The following is a 9,724-nucleotide window of genomic DNA, read 5'->3' as shown; positions in this document are numbered from 1 at the left end:
TGCCTGTTCACATTGCTTCGCAGAATCGCTTTTGTGCAGAAAACACTAACACTTGTTCAGAACGAAAGAAAGCACAGAGCCCCAGATTTTATGTTGTCCTGGAGAGCTTGCAGAGCACTGGGGAAAGGCAGGCAGAGAATTCCCTGCTCTCAGCTTCTCTGTGCCTGGGAAGCAGAAGTGTTCACATTGCTTCGCAGAATCGCTTTTCTGCAGAAAACACTAACACTTGTTCAGAACGAAAGAAAGCACAGAGCCCCAGATTTTATGTTGTCCTGGACAGCTTGCAGAGCACTGGGGAAAGGCAGGCAGAGAATTCCCTGCTCGCACCTTCTCTGTGCCTGGGAAGCAGAAGTGTTCACATTGCTTCGCAGAATCGCTTTTGTGCAGAAAACACTAACACTTGTTCAGAACGAAAGAAAGCACAGAGCCCCAGATTTTATGTTGTCCTGGACAGCTTGCAGAGCACTGGGGAAAGGCAGGCAGAGAATTCCCTGCTAGCACCTCCTCTGTGCCTGGGAAGCAGAAGTGTTCACATTGCTTCGTAGAATCGCTTTTGTGCAGAAAACACTAACACTTGTTCAGAACGAAAGAAAGCACAGAGCCCCAGATTTTATGTTGTCCTGGACAGCTTGCAGAGCACTGGGGAAAGGCAGGCAGAGAATTCCCTGCTCGCACCTTCTCTATGCCTGGGAAGCAGAAGTGTTCACATTGCTTCGCAGAATCGCTTTTGTGCAGAAAATAGTAACACTTGTTCAGAACGAAAGAAAGCACAGAGCCCCAGATTTTATGTTGTCCTGGAGAGCTTGCAGAGCACTGGGGAAAGGCAGGCAGAGAATTCCCTGCTAGCACCTTCTCTGTGCCTGTTCACATTGCTTCGCAGAATCGCTTTTGTGCAGAAAACAGTAACACTTGTTCAGAACGAAAGAAAGCACAGAGCCCCAGATTTGCTGTTGTCCTGGACAGCTTGCAGAGCACTGGGGAAAGGCAGGCAGAGAATTCCCTGCTCGCACCTTCTCTGTGCCTGGGAAGCAGAAGTGTTCACATTGCTTCGCAGAATCGCTTTTGTGCAGAAAACAGTAACACTTGTTCAGAACGAAAGAAAGCACAGAGCCCCAGATTTTATGTTGTCCTGGACAGCTTGCAGAGCACTGGGGAAAGGCAGGCAGAGAATTCCCTGCTCGCACCTTCTCTGTGCCTGGGAAGCAGAGGTGTTCACATTGCTTCGCAGAATCGCTTTTGTGCAGAAAACACTAACACTTGTTCAGAACGAAAGAAAGCACAGAGCCCCAGATTTTATGTTGTCCTGGAGAGCTTGCAGAGCACTGGGGAAAGGCAGGCAGAGAATTCCCTGCTAGCACCTTCTCTGTGCCTGTTCACATTGCTTCGCAGAATTGCTTTTGTGCAGAAAACACTAACACTTGTTCAGAACGAAAGAAAGCACAGAGCCCCAGATTTTATGTTGTCCTGGACAGCTTGCAGAGCACTGGGGAAAGGCAGGCAGAGAATTCCCTGCTCGCACCTTCTCTGTGCCTGGGAAGCAGAAGTGTTCACATTGCTTCGTAGAATCGCTTTTGTGCAGAAAACACTAACACTTGTTCAGAACGAAAGAAAGCACAGTGCCCCAGATTTTATGTTGTCCTGGACAGCTTGCAGAGCACTGGGGAAAGGCAGGCAGAGAATTCCCTGCTAGCACCTTCTCTGTGCCTGTTCACATTGCTTCGCAGAATCGCTTTTGTGCAGAAAACAGTAACACTTGTTCAGAACGAAAGAAAGCACAGAGCCCCAGATTTTATGTTGTCCTGGAGAGCTTGCAGAGCACTGGGGAAAGGCAGGCAGAGAATTCCCTGCTCGCACCTTCTCTGTGCCTGGGAAGCAGAAGTGTTCACATTGCTTCGCAGAATCGCTTTTGTGCCGAAAACACTAACACTTGTTCAGAACGAAAGAAAGCACAGAGCCCCAGATTTTATGTTGTCCTGGACAGCTTGCAGAGCACTGGGGAAAGGCAGGCAGAGAATTCCCTGCTCGCACCTTCTCTGTGCCTGGGAAGCAGAAGTGTTCACATTGCTTCGTAGAATCGCTTTTGTGCAGAAAACACTAACATCTGTTCAGAACGAAAGAAAGCACAGAGCCCCAGGTTTTATGTTGTCCTGGAGAGCTTACAGAGCACTGGGGAAAGGCAGGCAGAGAATTCCCTGCTAGCACCTCCTCTGCGCCTGGGAAGCAGAAGTGTTCACATTGCTTCGCAGAATCGCTTTTGTGCAGAAAACACTAACACTTGTTCAGAACGAAAGAAAGCACAGAGCCCCAGATTTTATGTTGTCCTGGACAGCTTGCAGAGCACTGGGGAAAGGCAGGCAGAGAATTCCCTGCTCGCACCTTCTCTGTGCCTGGGAAGCAGAAGTGTTCACATTGCTTCGCAGAATCGCTTTTGTGCAGAAAACACTAACACTTGTTCAGAACGAAAGAAAGCACAGAGCCCCAGATTTTATGTTGTCCTGGACAGCTTGCAGAGCACTGGGGAAAGGCAGGCAGAGAGTTCCCTGCTAGCACCTTCTCTGTGCCTGTTCACATTGCTTCGCAGAATCGCTTTTGTGCAGAAAACAGTAACACTTGTTCAGAACGAAAGAAAGCACAGAGCCCCAGATTTGCTGTTGTCCTGGAGAGCTTGCAGAGCACTGCAGAAAGGCAGGCAGAGAATTCCCTGCTAGCACCTTCTCTGTGCCTGGGAAGCAGAAGTGTTCACATTGCTTCGCAGAATCGCTTTTGTGCAGAAAACACTAACACTTGTTCAGAACGAAAGAAAGCACAGAGCCCCAGATTTTATGTTGTCCTGGAGAGCTTGCAGAGCACTGGGGAAAGGCAGGCAGAGAATTCCCTGCTAGCACCTTCTCTGTGCCTGTTCACATTGCTTCGCAGAATTGCTTTTGTGCAGAAAACACTAACACTTGTTCAGAACGAAAGAAAGCACAGAGCCCCAGATTTGCTGTTGTCCTGGAGAGCTTGCAGAGCACTGGGGAAAGGCAGGCAGAGAATTCCCTGCTCGCAGCTTCTCTGTGCCTGGGAAGCAGAAGTGTTCACATTGCTTCGCAGAATCGCTTTTCTGCAGAAAACACTAACACTTGTTCAGAACGAAAGAAAGCACAGAGCCCCAGATTTTATGTTGTCCTGGACAGCTTGCAGAGCACTGGGGAAAGGCAGGCAGAGAATTCCCTGCTCGCACCTTCTCTGTGCCTGGGAAGCAGAAGTGTTCACATTGCTTCGCAGAATCGCTTTTGTGCAGAAAACAGTAACACTTGTTCAGAACAAAAGAAAGCACAGAGCCCCAGATTTTATGTTGTCCTGGAGAGCTTGCAGAGCACTGGGGAAAGGCAGGCAGAGAATTCCCTGCTAGCACCTTCTCTGTGCCTGTTCACATTGCTTCGCAGAATCGATTTTGTGCAGAAAACACTAACACTTGTTCAGAACGAAAGAAAGCACAGAGTCCCAGATTTGCTGTTGTCCTGGAGAGCTTGCAGAGCACTGGGGAAAGGCAGGCAGAGAATTCCCTGCTCGCACCTTCTCTGTGCCTGGGAAGCAGAAGTGTTCACATTGCTTCGCAGAATCGCTTTTGTGCAGAAAACACTAACACTTGTTCAGAACGAAAGAAAGCACAGAGCCCCAGATTTTATGTTGTCCTGGACAGCTTGCAGAGCACTGGGGAAAGGCAGGCAGAGAATTCCCTGCTAGCACCTTCTCTGTGCCTGTTCACATTGCTTTGCAGAATCGATTTTGTGCAGAAAACAGTAACACTTGTTCAGAACGAAAGAAAGCACAGAGCCCCAGATTTTATGTTGTCCTGGACAGCTTGCAGAGCACTGGGGAAAGGCAGGCAGAGAATTCCCTGCTAGCACCTTCTCTGTGCCTGGGAAGCAGAAGTGTTCCCATAGCTTCGCAGAATCGCTTTTCTGCAGAAAACACTAACACTTGTTCAGAACGAAAGAAAGCACAGAGCCCCAGATTTTATGTTGTCCTGGACAGCTTGCAGAGCACTGGGGAAAGGCAGGCAGAGAATTCCCTGCTAGCACCTTCTCTGTGCCTGTTCACATTGCTTCGCAGAATCGCTTTTGTGCAGAAAACATTAACACTTGTTCAGAATGAAAGAAAGCACAGAGCCCCAGATTTTATGTTGTCCTGGACAGCTTGCAGAGCACTGGGGAAAGGCAGGCAGAGAATTCCCTGCTCGCACCTTCTCTGTGCCTGGGAAGCAGCAGTGTTCACATTGCTTCGCAGAATCGCTTTTGTGCAGAAAACAGTAACACTTGTTCAGAACGAAAGAAAGCACAGAGCCCCAGATTTTATGTTGTCCTGGAGAGCTTGCAGAGCACTGGGGAAAGGCAGGCAGAGAATTCCCTGCTAGCACCTTCTCTGTGCCTGTTCACATTGCTTCGCAGAATCGCTTTTGTGCAGAAAACACTAACACTTGTTCAGAACGAAAGAAAGCACAGAGCCCCAGATTTTATGTTGTCCTGGACAGCTTGCAGAGCACTGGGGAAAGGCAGGCAGAGAATTCCCTGCTAGCACCTTCTCTGTGCCTGGGAAGCAGAAGTGTTCACATTGCTTCGCAGAATCGCTTTTGTGCAGAAAATAGTAACACTTGTTCAGAACGAAAGAAAGCACAGAGCCCCAGATTTTATGTTGTCCTGGAGAGCTTGCAGAGCACTGGGGAAAGGCAGGCAGAGAATTCCCTGCTAGCACCTTCTCTGTGCCTGTTCACATTGCTTCGCAGAATCGCTTTTGTCCAGAAAACACTAACACTTGTTCAGAACGAAAGAAAGCACAGAGCCCCAGATTTTATGTTGTCCTGGAGAGCTTGCAGAGCACTGGGGAAAGGCAGGCAGAGAATTCCCTGCTCGCACCTTCTCTGTGCCTGTTCACATTGCTTCGCAGAATCGCTTTTGTGCAGAAAACACTAACACTTGTTCAGAACGAAAGAAAGCACAGAGCCCCAGATTTGCTGTTGTCCTGGAGAGGTTGCAGAGCACTGGGGAAAGGCAGGCAGAGAATTCCCTGCTCGCAGCTTCTCTGTGCCTGGGAAGCAGAAGTGTTCACATTGCTTCGCAGAATCGCTTTTCTGCAGAAAACACTAACACTTGTTCAGAACGAAAGAAAGCACAGAGCCCCAGATTTTATGTTGTCCTGGACAGCTTGCAGAGCACTGGGGAAAGGCAGGCAGAGAATTCCCTGCTCGCACCTTCTCTGTGCCTGTTCACATTGCTTCGCAGAATCGCTTTTGTGCAGAAAACAGTAACACTTGTTGAGAACGAAAGAAAGCACAGAGCCCCAGATTTTATGTTGTCCTGGAGAGCTTGCAGAGCACTGGGGAAAGGCAGGCAGAGAATTCCCTGCTCGCACCTTCTCTGTGCCTGGGAAGCAGAAGTGTTCACATTGCTTCGCAGAATCGCTTTTGTGCAGAAAACAGTAACACTTGTTCAGAACAAAAGAAAGCACAGAGCCCCAGATTTGCTGTTGTCCTGCAGAGCTTGCAGAGCACTGGGGAAAGGCAGGCAGAGAATTCCCTGCTAGCACCTTCTCTGTGCCTGTTCACATTGCTTTGCAGAATCGATTTTGTGCAGAAAACAGTAACACTTGTTCAGAACGAAAGAAAGCACAGAGCCCCAGATTTTATGTTGTCCTGGACAGCTTGCAGAGCACTGGGGAAAGGCAGGCAGAGAATTCCCTGCTCGCAGCTTCTCTGTGCCTGGGAAGCAGAAGTGTTCACATTGCTTCGCAGAATCGCTTTTGTGCAGAAAACAGTAACACTTGTTCAGAACAAAAGAAAGCACAGAGCCCCAGATTTGCTGTTGTCCTGCAGAGCTTGCAGAGCACTGGGGAAAGGCAGGCAGAGAATTCCCTGCTAGCACCTTCTCTGTGCCTGTTCACATTGCTTCGCAGAATCGATTTTGTGCAGAAAACAGTAACACTTGTTCAGAACGAAAGAAAGCACAGAGCCCCAGATTTGCTGTTGTCCTGGAGAGCTTGCAGAGCACTGGGGAAAGGCAGGCAGAGAATTCCCTGCTCGCACCTTCTCTGTGCCTGTTCACATTGCTTCGCAGAATCGATTTTGTGCAGAAAACACTAACACTTGTTCAGAACGAAAGAAAGCACAGAGCCCCAGATTTTATGTTGTCCTGGACAGCTTGCAGAGCACTGGGGAAAGGCAGGCAGAGAATTCCCTGCTAGCACCTTCTCTGTGCCTGTTCACATTGCTTTGCAGAATCGATTTTGTGCAGAAAACACTAACACTTGTTCAGAACGAAAGAAAGCACAGAGCCCCAGGTTTTATGTTGTCCTGGAGAGCTTGCAGAGCATTGGGGAAAGGCAGGCAGAGAATTCCCTGCTAGCACCTCCTCTGCGCCTGGGAAGCAGAAGTGTTCACATTGCTTCGCAGAATCGCTTTTGTGCAGAAAACACTAACACTTGTTCAGAACGAAAGAAAGCACAGAGCCCCAGATTTTATGTTGTCCTGGACAGCTTGCAGAGCACTGGGGAAAGGCAGGCAGAGAATTCCCTGCTCGCACCTTCTCTGTGCCTGGGAAGCAGAAGTGTTCCCATTGCTTCGCAGAATCGCTTTTGTGCAGAAAACACTAACACTTGTTCAGAACAAAAGAAAGCACAGAGCCCCAGATTTTATGTTGTCCTGCAGAGCTTGCAGAGCACTGGGGAAAGGCAGGCAGAGAGTTCCCTGCTAGCACCTTCTCTGTGCCTGTTCACATTGCTTCGCAGAATCGCTTTTGTGCAGAAAACAGTAACACTTGTTCAGAACGAAAGAAAGCACAGAGCCCCAGATTTGCTGTTGTCCTGGAGAGCTTGCAGAGCACTGCGGAAAGGCAGGCAGAGAATTCCCTGCTAGCACCTTCTCTGTGCCTGGGAAGCAGAAGTGTTCACATTGCTTCGCAGAATCGCTTTTGTGCAGAAAACAGTAACACTTGTTCAGAACGAAAGAAAGCACAGAGCCCCAGATTTTATGTTGTCCTGGAGAGCTTGCAGAGCACTGGGGAAAGGCAGGCAGAGAGTTCCCTGCTCGCACCTTCTCTGTGCCTGTTCACATTGCTTCGCAGAATCGCTTTTGTCCAGAAAACACTAACACTTGTTCAGAACGAAAGAAAGCACAGAGCCCCAGATTTTATGTTGTCCTGGAGAGCTTGCAGAGCACTGGGGAAAGGCAGGCAGAGAATTCCCTGCTCGCACCTTCTCTGTGCCTGTTCACATTGCTTCGCAGAATCGCTTTTGTGCAGAAAACAGTAACACTTGTTCAGAACGAAAGAAAGCACAGAGCCCCAGATTTGCTGTTGTCCTGGAGAGCTTGCAGAGCACTGGGGAAAGGCAGGCAGAGAATTCCCTGCTCGCACCTTCTCTGTGCCTGGGAAGCAGAAGTGTTCACATTGCTTCGTAGAATCGCTTTTGTGCAGAAAACACTAACACTTGTTCAGAACGAAAGAAAGCACAGAGCCCCAGATTTTATGTTGTCCTGGACAGCTTGCAGAGCACTGGGGAAAGGCAGGCAGAGAATTCCCTGCTCGCAGCTTCTCTGTGCCTGGGAAGCAGAAGTGTTCACATTGCTTCGCAGAATCGCTTTTGTGCAGAAAACACTAACACTTGTTCAGAACAAAAGAAAGCACAGAGCCCCAGATTTTATGTTGTCCTGGACAGCTTGCAGAGCACTGGGGAAAGGCAGGCAGAGAATTCCCTGCTCGCACCTTCTCTATGCCTGGGAAGCAGAAGTGTTCACATTGCTTCGCAGAATCGCTTTTGTGCAGAAAATAGTAACACTTGTTCAGAACGAAAGAAAGCACAGAGCCCCAGATTTTATGTTGTCCTGGAGAGCTTGCAGAGCACTGGGGAAAGGCAGGCAGAGAATTCCCTGCTAGCACCTTCTCTGTGCCTGTTCACATTGCTTCGCAGAATTGCTTTTGTGCAGAAAACACTAACACTTGTTCAGAACGAAAGAAAGCACAGAGCCCCAGATTTGCTGTTGTCCTGGAGAGCTTGCAGAGCACTGGGGAAAGGCAGGCAGAGAATTCCCTGCTCGCAGCTTCTCTGTGCCTGGGAAGCAGAAGTGTTCACATTGCTTCGCAGAATCGCTTTTCTGCAGAAAACACTAACACTTGTTCAGAACGAAAGAAAGCACAGAGCCCCAGATTTTATGTTGTCCTGGAGAGCTTGCAGAGCACTGGGGAAAGGCAGGCAGAGAATTCCCTGCTAGCACCTTCTCTGTGCCTGTTCACATTGCTTCGCAGAATCGATTTTGTGCAGAAAACACTAACACTTGTTCAGAACGAAAGAAAGCACAGAGTCCCAGATTTGCTGTTGTCCTGGAGAGCTTGCAGAGCACTGGGGAAAGGCAGGCAGAGAATTCCCTGCTCGCACCTTCTCTGTGCCTGGGAAGCAGAAGTGTTCACATTGCTTCGCAGAATCGCTTTTGTGCAGAAAACACTAACACTTGTTCAGAACGAAAGAAAGCACAGAGCCCCAGATTTTATGTTGTCCTGGACAGCTTGCAGAGCACTGGGGAAAGGCAGGCAGAGAATTCCCTGCTAGCACCTTCTCTGTGCCTGTTCACATTGCTTTGCAGAATCGATTTTGTGCAGAAAACAGTAACACTTGTTCAGAACGAAAGAAAGCACAGAGCCCCAGATTTTATGTTGTCCTGGACAGCTTGCAGAGCACTGGGGAAAGGCAGGCAGAGAATTCCCTGCTAGCACCTTCTCTGTGCCTGGGAAGCAGAAGTGTTCCCATAGCTTCGCAGAATCGCTTTTCTGCAGAAAACACTAACACTTGTTCAGAACGAAAGAAAGCACAGAGCCCCAGATTTTATGTTGTCCTGGACAGCTTGCAGAGCACTGGGGAAAGGCAGGCAGAGAATTCCCTGCTAGCACCTTCTCTGTGCCTGTTCACATTGCTTCGCAGAATCGCTTTTGTGCAGAAAACATTAACACTTGTTCAGAATGAAAGAAAGCACAGAGCCCCAGATTTTATGTTGTCCTGGACAGCTTGCAGAGCACTGGGGAAAGGCAGGCAGAGAATTCCCTGCTCGCACCTTCTCTGTGCCTGGGAAGCAGCAGTGTTCACATTGCTTCGCAGAATCGCTTTTGTGCAGAAAACAGTAACACTTGTTCAGAACGAAAGAAAGCACAGAGCCCCAGATTTTATGTTGTCCTGGAGAGCTTGCAGAGCACTGGGGAAAGGCAGGCAGAGAATTCCCTGCTAGCACCTTCTCTGTGCCTGTTCACATTGCTTCGCAGAATCGCTTTTGTGCAGAAAACACTAACACTTGTTCAGAACGAAAGAAAGCACAGAGCCCCAGATTTTATGTTGTCCTGGACAGCTTGCAGAGCACTGGGGAAAGGCAGGCAGAGAATTCCCTGCTAGCACCTTCTCTGTGCCTGGGAAGCAGAAGTGTTCACATTGCTTCGCAGAATCGCTTTTGTGCAGAAAATAGTAACACTTGTTCAGAACGAAAGAAAGCACAGAGCCCCAGATTTTATGTTGTCCTGGAGAGCTTGCAGAGCACTGGGGAAAGGCAGGCAGAGAATTCCCTGCTAGCACCTTCTCTGTGCCTGTTCACATTGCTTCGCAGAATCGCTTTTGTCCAGAAAACACTAACACTTGTTCAGAACGAAAGAAAGCACAGAGCCCCAGATTTTATGTTGTCCTGGAGAGCTTGCAGAGCACTGGGGAAAGGCAG

The sequence above is a fragment of the Strix aluco genome, unplaced genomic scaffold (genome assembly GCF_031877795.1).
Source record: "Strix aluco isolate bStrAlu1 unplaced genomic scaffold, bStrAlu1.hap1 HAP1_SCAFFOLD_33, whole genome shotgun sequence".
Lineage (NCBI taxonomy): Eukaryota > Metazoa > Chordata > Aves > Strigiformes > Strigidae > Strix > Strix aluco.
This window is presented reverse-complemented; position numbering follows the sequence as displayed.